This window comes from Myotis davidii, unplaced genomic scaffold (assembly GCF_000327345.1).
Source record: "Myotis davidii unplaced genomic scaffold, ASM32734v1 scaffold281, whole genome shotgun sequence".
NCBI classification, from domain to species: Eukaryota; Metazoa; Chordata; class Mammalia; order Chiroptera; family Vespertilionidae; genus Myotis; species Myotis davidii.
This window is the reverse complement of record NW_006293784.1, coordinates 7,244,727-7,257,989: the sequence shown is the minus strand read 5'-3', so window position 1 is coordinate 7,257,989 and position 13,263 is coordinate 7,244,727.

Here is a 13,263-nt window from a genome sequence, read left to right as displayed (position 1 = left end):
AGTACCTGGCAGTTTTGGGGCCGTGGGATTTCTGTGTTTTCCTTTGCTTTTGTACCTTTGTTTTATGATCATAAAGATCTGTAGCTAATCTCTGAAATCTCCTATCAAGAGGTTCCCACTGGTACAGAATCAATTATTTATTGATTTAGAAGAAGAAAAATACAGAATGGCAAAGACATTGTCAGGCTTTCTGTATCTCATTTTGGTTGATCGTCTCTCAAACAAACCTCTGTAGGGACTCGCCGCTGAGGAAACCTGCTCCCAGTGGAATAGTATACATTTTCGAATTTCTGCTCTCCTGGGTGGTCATTGGATGGTGAAGACGCTGGCAGTTTTTGCTTGCAGACGCCCTGGTTTTCATTAGCAGTCTGGTGGTGACAGCTTGCTCTAGCTGCTTCCTCCTGTCGTTGCTCACAGGAATGGTGCTGAATGCTCAGAGGTGGCACGGGCTTCGGGATGGCAGCGGCTTCATCAGCACGCCCTCGCCCCGGCCCTCAATTGTCACAGCGGCAGGCCGTGCCTCTGAGAAGGAGAACATTGCTGATTAGTGTGCCTGGCGCATTGGGCAGGCTGTGAGGAAAAGGCCACAGTATGATCTCTGTTGATTTCCCAAACAATTACATTCTCCTGGCTCCCTGCTGGCCCCCCCTTCCGCACAGACCTCGCTTTTGTCTTCCGCGATAAAGATTGTCCTTTTGGTCTTTCCCACTAGGCCTCTTGCAGGCTTCTTCTCAGTGTCTATGACTTCATTCCACCCCTGCTCGTGGCTTCACCCTTTCAATCCTGCTGCAGAAAAGGTTGGCTTTTACTTCCTGGCGCTTTTATCTTCTCAGTCAACAGTCTATTGAAAAGAAAAGTACGCATCTAATGATGAATTAAACTCTCTGGGCCTTAGTTGGTTTTCTGATCTGTGAAATGGGGGTAAGCGTGTTACTTACCTCAGAGCATCATTGTCAGGTTGAAGAAGAAAAGTATGCAAAGTGCTCAGAATATGCTCAGGTGTATGGTCATCACTTAACACAGGTGGCATCGTCGTCTTTGTCATCACCAGCACCCTAGGAACACGCTGGGCCTACCAGCAGGGACCACTTGTACTCTTGATACCATGATTGCATGTTAGGTCCTGCAGACCACAACCCACATCTCTTCTAAACTCATTTCATATGGTACCAGTTGTCTTTTCTAGCTTATGTTCTGCATCTTCAAGGAATAGTCTTCTTGTCCCTTCTTTTCTGCCTGTTTCACTACACTCCTTCATGTACTGCATTAGCACTGGCAAAGCAGTATTACAAATGTCATTGCATTTAATCCCTGTGGCAGCACTATGCTCTCTGTTTTACAGAGGATGTCATTTCAGGTCACAGAAGTATGTACTTGTTTGGCTTAAGATAACCAGCCAATAGGCAGATCCCAGACTCACACCTGAGTCTTCTGACTCCAAGTCCAGTGTAGTTTCCCTGTGGAGCCATTTTTTGTGTGTGTGGAGGAGCAATGACTTTTCATTTTCTATCTGGAGTTTATCAAGAAGTCAGTACATTTAACTTGGAAGGTAGCTAAGTTTCTCGCTAAGAGGCATCCATCTCATCTTCCCCAGCACCATGGCTTGATCTTATTTACCAGGTTTCTTTTCCAGTGTTCACTGAGGGCAGAGGACTTAAGGACAAGATAATATGGACGCAGCTTTGTCTAGGCTGGAAAAGGGGTCCTAGAGGAGTACAACATGAGGGGACTCTGTTCAACGAGGAGGGCACAGTTATCCCTGGGCAAGTAGAGGCAACAGCGACATTAAAGCAAGAGCTAGTTTTGCAAACCTGACAGACACTGCGGTGTATGGCATTGGATGATTGTAGAAGAATCCTGATTGAATCCATCTGGCCCTGTCTTTGGCCCCAAGTCCAGGCAACTCTTTGCTCTATCTACTACTTGGGTAGAGTAGCAATGGGCATCAGGTCTGTCCGTCTATCCATCCATCCATCCATCCATCCATCCATCCATCCATCCATCCATCTGACACTCAATACCAGCTGTGTGCCTGGTGCTGTGTTAGGCACTGAAGTAACGGGGATGGAAGATCCTGTGCTGTGGATAATCCAGCTTCCTGGTTCCTGGGAGGTAGGGGAGGAGGGAAAGAAATGGGGGACAGTTAGAAAGTCATATGAAGAGAAAAGCATTCTTAATCAAAGGGAAGCAAGTCTACTTTAGCCAAACCTACCACCCCTGCATTTTTGAACATGGTGTCATAAGCCTGTGAGCATTAGTGAATATTAGGAGATGCATCACACAGTGTCACTGGCCCACAGAGCCCCTGAACGATGGAGAACCCAGCAGTGAGCCCCACGGTCTCAAGGAGATTAACTGATTCAACTGCATCTTTGTTCCTTTAACATCTGGGCAGGAAGGCAAATATTTAGTAAGAATAAAGCATTGAATCAGCAAGGAACTTGGTAAAAATTATTAAGACAACAGGCAGGGGAGTTAGAATCCTGCTCCAAGAACTCCATCCCTTAAAGAAGATATGGTAGATATAAACTTGTTTCAGCCCTGAGACAGGGAATCCTGCCATTTGCCACAATATGGATAGAAGTGGAGGGTATTATGCTAAGTGAAATAAGTGGGACAGAGAGACTAATAGTGTGTGATCTCACTTATATGTGGAACCTAAAACAACAACACACACACAACTGAACACATAGACACACAGGACAGATTGGGGGTTGCCAGATTGAGGGCTGGGAGGAATGGGTGAAGGTGATGAAAAGGTGTAAACTTCATTATAAGAAAAATAAGTTTTTATTATAGATTTAATGTAATGTACAGCACAGTGACTTAGTTAATAATATTGTATATTGGAAAGATGTTAAGAGAATAGATCTTAAAAGTTCTCAAAATAAATTCTAAGTATTTGGTGGTAATGGATTTTGATTAAATTTACCGTGTTGATCACTTCACAGTATATATTTATATCAAGTCGTTATGTTACACACCTAAAACTAATTAATTTTCTATCCCCTGTTCTACTCACGTTCCTTCTGCTCCCCCTCAGCAGATCTGATTTTGAAAAAGAAGAACGAGAGGAAAGGGCAAAAAAAGGAATACACCCTTTAGAATTGTTTGCCCTAATTGTGAAACTCACTGAGTAAGCTCATTGTTGGTCTGCCTCCATGCCAATGAATGGACTGTGAACCTTCTCAATCCCGTTGTTGGTAACAGCAAGTGCAGGCCTCACACTCTTAACTGTTCGGTTTAAAAATCCAAAGCTGTTCTTTTGACTTTGTCACTAAACCAGACATTGGCAAATGTCTGCCCTTTTATAGAAGTACCAGCCTCGAGCTAGGCAGTCTCCTATGTCCAAAGATTTACAGGGTGTGCTTTCAATAGATCCTCCTTATCATTCCCAGTAAGCATTTGAAAATATCCTCGAAATGCCTTGACAATGGGCTAAGATCATTTAATTTCCATTTAAGCCAGTAGGCAGGGGTTGGTATGCTGCTTGAAGTTTTGTGGTGTTATAAGACACTCCAGAAATATGTGTGGGGAAGTATCCCAGGTATGTTTAAATTGTCAGTTATTGCTGATTCTGTCGTGCCTTCAAAGAATGTTTTTGTTACGGAGGTCACAGGGATTTGACTTCTTTCCTCTTTACTGAAGAGAATAGTGGAAAACTACCTACTCCAGATTTGAAAATAAATTAGTCACAGGGTGTGTTTTCTGTGTGTGTTTCCCCTCTCCCCCCACTCCCTTTTGGCTTAGAGAAGAGAGGCTTCTCCACCAGTGGAAAGGAGAAGGTCCAATGGAGAGGCAGACCTGGGGAAGGGGCCCAGGAGGGACCCATTAGAACAAGTCCTCATGGCCGGCAGCTAGCTGGGCAAAGAGTCAAAGGTCATTTGGGTGATGGGAGATTTTAGAACAAATGACTATCAGCTATAATTTAGGGTAAGCTACCAGCAACGCATATCATTTGTTCAGGAAACTTGGCCATTCCACAGTGTTTCCACACACATTTATGTAATCCGCTTTCTGGCCCTTCCTGCTGGGGAGAACGGGGTGAGGAGGTGTGTGTTTCCTACGGGTACTAACGTGCAGTAAACGCAGATCTTCTCAAAGATGAGCACTTATAATCAAATTTGGGGGAGGACACTATGATTCTCATAGATTAAAATCAGCCAGGCATTAGTGAGGGAGGATCTGAATTGTATCTAGTTTGTGTGTGTGTTTTTTTAATTAAATTTTGATTGGTACTAGCTAACTCTTATTGACCACTTACTATGTACCAGGCATTTGGCTATGTACTTGGCATATATTACTTCATTTAACCCTCAAAGTTCTATTAAGTATCGCTTTTAATTGCAGTATTACGGATGAGAAAAAGAAGGTAGAAAGAGGTTACATGCAATTAGTCACACAATTAGTAAGTGGAGGACTCATATTCAGGAAGAAAACCGCTGACTCCCTGATCGCAAGCCCTCCCACCACTCTGCCTTCATACAGGTAGGTCCTTGGCAAGGACTGCCCGGAGGTGCAGGGTTTCATTAGTTCTGATGGAGTTACGTTTTTGTAACACTGTCGTAACGTCACGACTGTGATTCGGATCTTAGGTTAACACGTGAGCGGTGTTATGGAACATGTGATGGGCAACATGAGATGATTGTTGTTCAAAAACACAGCATAAACCAAGCAGCCCAGGAGCCGAGGCGAGCCTGGCCCCCAGTGCCAGTGAGTTTGGTGGCACGGGCAGATTCTTTAGCCACTCTGGGCTCCCACTCCTTCCTTTGCAGTTTGCCCCACTGTCATCTGGGACAGCTACTCCAACGTGGGGAAAGGCAGCAGAAACTGTACCGACGTTAGTAAGTGACATGCAATGAAGTGGATACCGAAGGCTCATGCTCCAATAATATGGCTTTATGATTTTTAAGTTAACAATTTTATCTCTATCAAGTACAGCTAAGAGAATGATACAAAATGTGTATGAAAATAAACAGGACTTTACAGTGAAAAAGTAGACATCTCATTTTTCTGTCTCTCCTCCAGCCCCCCTGCCCACACATAACTACTGTTAGGCTCTCCCTTTTCAGAAATGGGCTGTACATATACAGCTATGCGATATATCTTTCGGAAAGACTGCTAGTTTCTTTAAATGATCTGAATGGCAAAAACAATATGTGACTATGTACATCTTGTTTTAAAAAATCTTCAAATGACATCTGTTTTTAAAAAAGCACGAGACTGCCCTGGCTGATGTTGCTTATGATGGCCCATGCACTGAAGGGTCTTGGGTTTGATCCCCGACCCCAGTCGGAGCCTGTGCAGGAGGCAACCAATTGATGTGTCTCTCTCACATCAGTGTTTCTCTCTCTCTCCCTCTCTCTCTCCCCCTCACTCCCCCCTCCCTCCCTCTCTCCTCCCACTTTTTCTAAAAAGGCAATGGAAAAAAGATCTTCAGGTTGAGGATTAGCAAAAGAAAAGAAAAGAAAAGAAAGCACAAGACTTTAAATTTATGCACATTTTCTTTCTTTCCACTGGAAACGGAATGAGGTGCTCTGCTGGAGAATGTATTTGAATTGTGAAAATATAACTGTCAACATTATGGAAGCATCAAAGCATTAAAACAAGCTTTCATTTTTTATTTTCAGATCTTTAAAAAAATGACAACAAAAGTCATTTAAGGCATTCTTGCTTCTAAGTTCTTTCACATGATGATTCAAGCTTCGAGTTCCAGAACACTTCTCCATTTCCCTCTAAATGCGTTTGACTCTTACGAAGTGCTATGTTTTGAAAACCTCTGGGGAGGGTTTCCTGTATCTTTCCTTTTGTTTGTTTTTCATATATTATATAATTCTGTGATTCTTTTGTTTTCCAAAATGAATTTAAACAAGATGTGCGAGGGGATTTCCTAGATTAGCTGCTGCAGTACTCCATCCTCTGTCTTGGTAGTCCGGGTCTCGCTGCAGACCAGTGACTCTTCCTACAGAGGCCAAGTAAAGTACGCTGTGTGATTTTGATTCCGTTCTACGGGGTAAGACAAAATGTGTGGCTCCAGGTTTAGCTTGCTCCACATGACCCCGCCTCTTGGTCCCTTAGAGCTAAGGGATCCCCCTTCCTGGGCTCTGCTTAGCAAATTATTAATGATTCATTACTTTTCCTATCAGGGAACCAAGTTTTAGTGAGGGAGGTGGAACCCACATCATATTTCCATACAGGTGAGAGCCAGTTAAAGATATTTTTGCTACTACCTGTCTAAGAGGAGGCGTAAAGGCTTCTGGCTGGAGCTGCCCCAAATGGAGGGCCCAGGTGCAGCCCAGGTGTACTTCCCAGCCTCCGGCCCTACAAACATCTGGAGAGCTTGTTCAGACACACATATGTGGATCCCAACCCTAGAGTTTCTGATGCAGTAGGTCCAGGTGGGGCCCAAGAATGTGCATGTTCCCTGATGATGCTACGGCTATTGGTCCAGGAGACACATTTTGACAATCCCTGGCCTAGCACCTTCAGACGCCATTGCAAGACAAGACTGGATGACTGGTTTGGCAAAATGAATGTAATGGCTTTGGTTATTGAGTACACACAGCTACTTCTGAATTTCAGCCACTGAAGGCCGGGAGAGAGAGCTCATGCTATGCAAGTGTGGGATGCGTGTGCCCACCTTACTTGTTCACGTGGATGATGGATCTTTAAGCACTCAATGCAAACTAATGTCCATGTGTGCTTTGAATTATGTCTTTCTTCTCTTTCTTACTGTTTTGTTTTTCCGATTTTTAAGAAGACTGGTATGATTAGTTATATCCTACCCTTTAACCATTTTCCACATTTCACTTTTAAATGAAATCATCCTTCTTGCATTTAATGGAAAGTTGTTCAACTTGCCAAGCAAGGTTCCACCATTCCTGAAATAAAGTTTCCAAAGAACTGGAAACTCTATGCAGCTTTGATACAAGAAGCAGAATGGAAATGTTCGCATTTATGTTATTCTGATATATTTTCCACGGTTTGATATTTAAGTAACACCAGTCACATCATCTCTGAAGACACTCATTTGACTCTGTACGACAAGCAGTTGCATTCCGGATTTCTTTTCCACCCTGCCTTGAACGTCCTCAAGTATTATTTAAATTTATTTTGTTTACAACTATTAAAAATAATCTATATGATCATCAGCTGACATTAATGAGTGGCCATTATGTATCCATCATTCCTAAGAACTTTACAGGTCTGAGCTCATTGAATTATCACAATGATCCTATGAGGAAGACAGTTATCATTTTCTCTGTCTTACAGATGCTTAAACTGAGACTGAGGAGGGATTAAATAACTAACTTAAGGTCCCTGGCTAGAAAGTGGCAGAACAGCAACTCAGATGCAGGGTGATTTCAAAGCCTAATGCTTTCCCACTATGCTGTCACCCTTATTAAAACATACTTATTAGAGAGCTATCCGTGCTTGGCGTCATTAAATATTGACCCTGCCCCCAAGAGCATTCAGTCTAAAATAGTTTACCTTATTGAGCAAGATAGTAAAGGCCTAACAGCTGAGCAAGCATTGAAAAAGACATAAATTGAATATTAATATGTAAATATTTACTCTGCGCAGAAAACAGATTTTATGAAAGGAAAGGCATGTTTATGTGAGTTCGGGCCCGAGCATGTACTTTGTTTTTCCCTTAAAACTAGCATGGATCTCAGGGAAGAATGTTTCAGGAGCTCCCTAACATTGAAGTGTGAGGTCTTGGTACAGACTGGGTTGAAAGGGCTTGTGGGGTGTGGGATTTATTCTCACCGAAGATTTGGTTGTGGGAGTTGAGCAGTTTTCCAGGGAGGATGGATTCTGGCACTGCCCAGTAGAACTCTGTGATGGTGGGATGGTCTGCAGCTGTGCTGTGCAGTGGGGTGCCCCCAATCACATGGCCATTGAGCACTTGAGATATGGCTCCTGCACCTGAGGAACTGAATTTTTAGTTTTATTGAATTTTAATGAATTGACATTGAAATAGCGACATGTGACCAGTGGCTATCGTGTGGGACGGTGGAAGGCAATGGAAGGACTAAGTAGCAGGAGGCAGGAATGGAGGCTGACATGTGTGGACCTGAACTTGGGTATAGAAAGGAGTCCTTGTCTGGCCTCTGGAAGGACACTTGAGTCTAATTTGTGTTGGCACAGGGACATCTAACTGGAGTTGCCTTATCCATAGGCCGTATCAGAGATGCAGGCTGGTAGTCTAATTTGTGTTGGCACAGGGACATCTAACTTGAGTTGCCTTATCCATAGAGTGTGTATCCTGAGGCCGTATTAGAGATGCAGGCTGGAAGGTGGATAAAGAGATTTAACATTGGCATCGACATAATATTTAGTCCATGTACACAGATAATATTCAGAGTTGTTGTGTGTTTAAAAAATAGTAGGAAAGTCTGTGACTAGAGGGGTTGAGCAAGGCAAAGTGTGGTAGGAAGTGACTTTGGAGAGGTAGCCTTGTGGGCCGGGGGGCGGGGCACCAGGAGCTGTGCAGTCCCTGGAAAGCGTTGGGTTATAGTCTAAGTTGTGTGGACTCACCCCTCCCTTCTTCAGGGTCTCTGAACTCCCCATTTTCTCTGTGTAGAACCCTCTTCCCCAGGCTCTTCAAAATATCTCATTCTCTTGCCCAAACCGGTTTGGCTCAGTGGATAGAGCATTGGCCTGCGGACTCAAGGGTCCCAGGTTCAATTCCGGTAAAGGGCATGTACCTTGGCTGTGGGCACATCCCCAGTGTGGGGTGTGCAGAAGGCAGCTGATGGATGTTTCTTGTTCATCGATGTTTCTAACTCTCTATCCCTCTCCCTCTCTGTAAAAAATCAATAAAATATATTTTAAAAAATTTTTTAAAAAAGAATTCCGTTTTGGGCATATAAAGCTAGAGGTCCCTACCAGGCATCCTACGGGGCGGTCAAGTAGGCAGCCGAACATGTGACCCTGGAATTGTCTCCTCCTTCGGAGAGTTGTGGTTTCTTACGGTTTTTTGGGGAAAGGTGGGGCCAGAAGAGAAAGAGAAGCTGAGGGAGAAGAGCATTCGAGTGGGACAGAGGTCTGCGGAAGTGGGAAGTCACAGGGTCCTGCACTGGAATGGAGGCATGGACCCAGGGGAGGAGCATGCCATTCTGGTTATGGTGTTGTTGAGACAGAAAAGGTGGTTTTTGAAAAAAGACTACCATGATGTGGTGGTGATCCCTGGGGATAGCCCCCGCTGGGAGCCTCTGGTGTAGTTCTCAGAGAAAGGAGAAGGGAGGGGGAGACGGGAGGGAGGTGTGGGGGGTTAGTGGGGGGCCTACACAGCCACTGGGTAGAAGTCAAACTACAGCGTGACTTCGTCACAGCATGTCAGTTGTTGCCTGATCTTTTGCATAAAAGTACTTTTAAGCAATTTCATCAAACATTTATGCCTCAGGGCTGGATAACAAAGTGGGAAGTGTTGACTAAAATTGTTTTTTTAAGCAAGCGTACATCTCAGAATTTAGGAGAATTGTATGCTGAGAAAAAATTAATTTTAGAAGGGAGAACCTTTTTTTCTTTTTCTCATTTGCCTATGAGTATCTGTCACACACAATCAACTTGCTTGCTTTTACAAATGTAGGATTGCCATTTACATGAAAATCATGTGTTTTATACTTTTCCCATTAAAATGGCCAGTCTTGATATATTCAGTATTTGTTTCTCGTCTATTTAAGCTTTCAGCCATTGGAATGTTTGCTATTTAAAAACCCCACAAGATTTTCTATTATAGTTACTGACTTACAATGTACCAATGGGACAATGGAAGAGATTATTGAGAATTCTTACTTAGGGGATGATTATTCCAGAGAGAAGTCTCTCGTCTTTCCACTTACCCTCAGCTGACAAATTGAAAGAAGAGAAGGGAATGGAGAGTGAATTATATCAATCAGACTCAGAACTTTTATCAGAGGGAAGACTTGGAATTCAGGGTCTACATGATGTTTATAGGTAACCTTTGCATCATTTATTGAGTCAGCACTCCATCCTGTTTCTGAACCTGTATAAGTAATTAACCGTTGCTTCAGTAGATAGAATTAGAATTTCTTCCATGAGTCCTGTTTATGGACCAGGACCCCCATGTTATTGGCTAATGCTTTCCCCCTTTTTGCATTTTGCTGGAATAATCCCATTGTCAAAGGATCTCAGGGCATTAATTGGCAGGACTCAGTCTTGTCCCCCTGTATCTCGTTATATATAGTAGCTCCTAAGCCTGGGTTACAGTTATGCCTTGTGGGTTGGCAGAGGGGAAGAGGACTTCCTTCCGACACTCGTGCTCACACAGCTGTTTCTCTTTCTCCAAAAACACCAGTTTCCCCAGCCCCCAGCTGGTTCCTCCTGCTGAGATGCCAGCATATGCCCCAGTCACTGCTAGACCAAGTGCATCCTGTAACAGTGCAAAGGACTGCGATGCCTTTTCCTCCCCCCAAGCTTTTCCCAACATAAGCTTTTATCCTCTTTGTCAAGAGCTTATTCTGTCGTCTTGCTTCCCTTCTCCTATAAATAATCCATTTCCCCCCACCAGACTTGCAGAACAGAGGCGTGCCCATGTCATGTGCCTGCCTGGAGCATTCTTTCAGTGTTTTCCCCTTGCTTCACCCGTTAGTTCTGTTCTTTTATCCCTGTCAGGATCTCCAAACGGAGGTCACGGAAGGTCAGCGTTTAAGACGATATTGACTGAATGCTTTTCAGCAGAGAGCCGAACACCACCCTTTCTGGATATTCCCAGAAGTTTTCCCCTGGTGGCATTGACCCTTGCCACACTTTTGCTTCTCTGTTTTCATTTCAAGGTTTAGAGGCCCTGGTGATAGGAAGGAACTATAAATAAGAACAACCCCGAGGGTGAGAGGATGAGCTCAGATGATCCTTAGCTTTTGGCCTTTCTCTGGGTTTAGAATTCCTCAAGACCTATGACAGTGACTTATTTCACTTGACTCAGAATACCAGGGGTTTGGAGCTCCTGAAATCACTTACGGAAAGGACTCGTGGTCACGGTGTCTGATATTGAAATTCCTTTTATTCCTGTGCTCAGAGTAAAGAGGAGTGAAGTGGGTACTAATTTAATGGCATTTTACAAACACGACTGCCACTTAGGGAATTCAGCGTTACGTGAGTGGTAACATAACGTGGCTAAGTTGTCTACTGCTCTTTCGTTTGACAAGTTCAGTTGTCATTTAACAGATTTTCTTCATGGGAGGCGAGCTTATAGTTTTTTAAGGATGAATGAAAGCCTTGCAACTAATGGTTGATATGTTGGAATTTAGGCATATTAAAGAGTTAATGGTTCTTAAGGAAACGTACTCTAAATGTGCGCTACCCACAATAAGATCTTGAGAATAAATCTCTTCTGTAAGATTAGTATGTATATGTAGTCATGCTGATATCTTATTCTGAGACTTTCATGATATAAATATGGACCCAAGCTCCTTTAATAAGGAATACTAGGTGGTGTGTGTGTGTGTGTTCTAAAGTGCTAAATACATTTACCCTAGAGTAGTTCTGCTTAATCTTTATTTGACCCCTGAAGGCACCCCAAGTTTGGAAGGGCCATTGCTATTTCCTCATAGATAGACTCCTAAGCCTGGCTTTTCACAGACAGCGAAGGAAATGCCGCCATAATCTTTGTATGCTCACGGTGACCATTGTATTCACCATCCCGAACCTTATTCCTTATGTCTAACTCATCTCCTTCCTCTTCGCCTCTTTTTTCCGTGGGAGTGGCTCTCAACCTTCCTAATGCCGCGACCCTTTAATACCGTTCCTCATGTTGTGGTGACCCCCAACCATAAAATTATTTTCGTTGCTACTTCATCACTGTAATTTTGCTACTGTTATGAATCGTAGTGTAAATATCTGATATGCAGGATGTATTTTCATTGTTCGCGACCCCTAGGTTGAGAACCGCTGGTTTGGAAGATAAATGACACTCAAGAGTCAGAGGTCCTCCCCAAGGTCACACCACAAGTGGTAGAAAGAGAGCCAGAAAGTGGCCCTCTGCCCTCTGTCTTCATTCGTAGCCTGTGCTGAACCTCTTCAGGTCTATATCCCACTTGTCTCATGGTCCACACTCATTGTTTTCATGGACTGAAGGTAGCCCAGTGGCAGTTTTACCTCCGTTTGCACGTTGCCTGGCTGTAGCGTAAAAAATGGTAACAGAATGAAATGGTCCGCTCCCTAACCTTTCCATTTCTTTGCTTTATAAATGAACAGTGATCTACCAGTGAAAGAATGCAGCTAACCAGTGTCATTTGGGATCTTCTAAAGTAGTACGGAAACTCTGCATTCTTCAGGCCCGGCTTGCGGCCCGCCAGCACATTCCTCTGCGATGAGGTGGAGGAATGCTGGTGGCCGGGCTGGGATTTGTAGGGCTGGGTGGGGATCTGCTGTTTAAAAATACATTTAATTATATTCCTTCTCTGCAGTAATATTGATACCATTTTTAGCCCATTACAAATACTGTGATTTTCATTTAAATCATGTCCATTATCTTATTGACCTAGTTTTTCTTTTGTAATCAAAATGTTCTATTTCTGGAGAGCTTAGCCCAGAATATATATTTTTTTTCCCTTAAAGGTTATGCCCCCTTTGGGGAGTGTTTCTTTCCTGCCATATCTGCGTACAGATGGGCTGCCTCAGTGTTCGCTCTCTTCTAGAAAATGATACTGTATTGTTCTCTTTAAGAGTGCGGCTTTTCTCTGTTTCATTTGGCAGGATGCCACGGAGCCTCACATCTGGGACTTTTTTTGGTGAATGGATGGTGGAAGAATTAAGAAATTCTCCTATTTAAAATGTATTTTAGAGATCTTGATTCTCTTTTTTCCTCTTCTTTCTCTGTTCTTCTGCCTGTTCCCACTTCCTGGCTTTCTCTTGTTTCCTCCTCGCCCCTCTGCCACACGCTGTAAATCTTACACTCATTCACTTTGATCCTCTTTAAAATCCCACTTCTTTGAGGCCTTTGCCTCTTCTGTGCTTTTTGCCTCCTGGCTTCTTCCTGTTCTCTTCCTTACTTTCTCTTTCTCGCTCTCGGCAAGATGGCCCACTTCTTCATTTCTCCACTCAGGCTGGAAGCTCTTGCTGGGAAGAAACCCCCTGGAGATGTTGTGGGGGGAGGCTCCATCAGCCCGCCCTTCATCAAGGTTGAATCAGGGTGTGGAGACCCCCTCCCCCGCCCCACCTCTGCCCCCCAAGAGCTGGCCATTCTTCCTTCATGGTTTTCTTTCAGTATTGTTTCTCACTGTTCTTGACATAAAG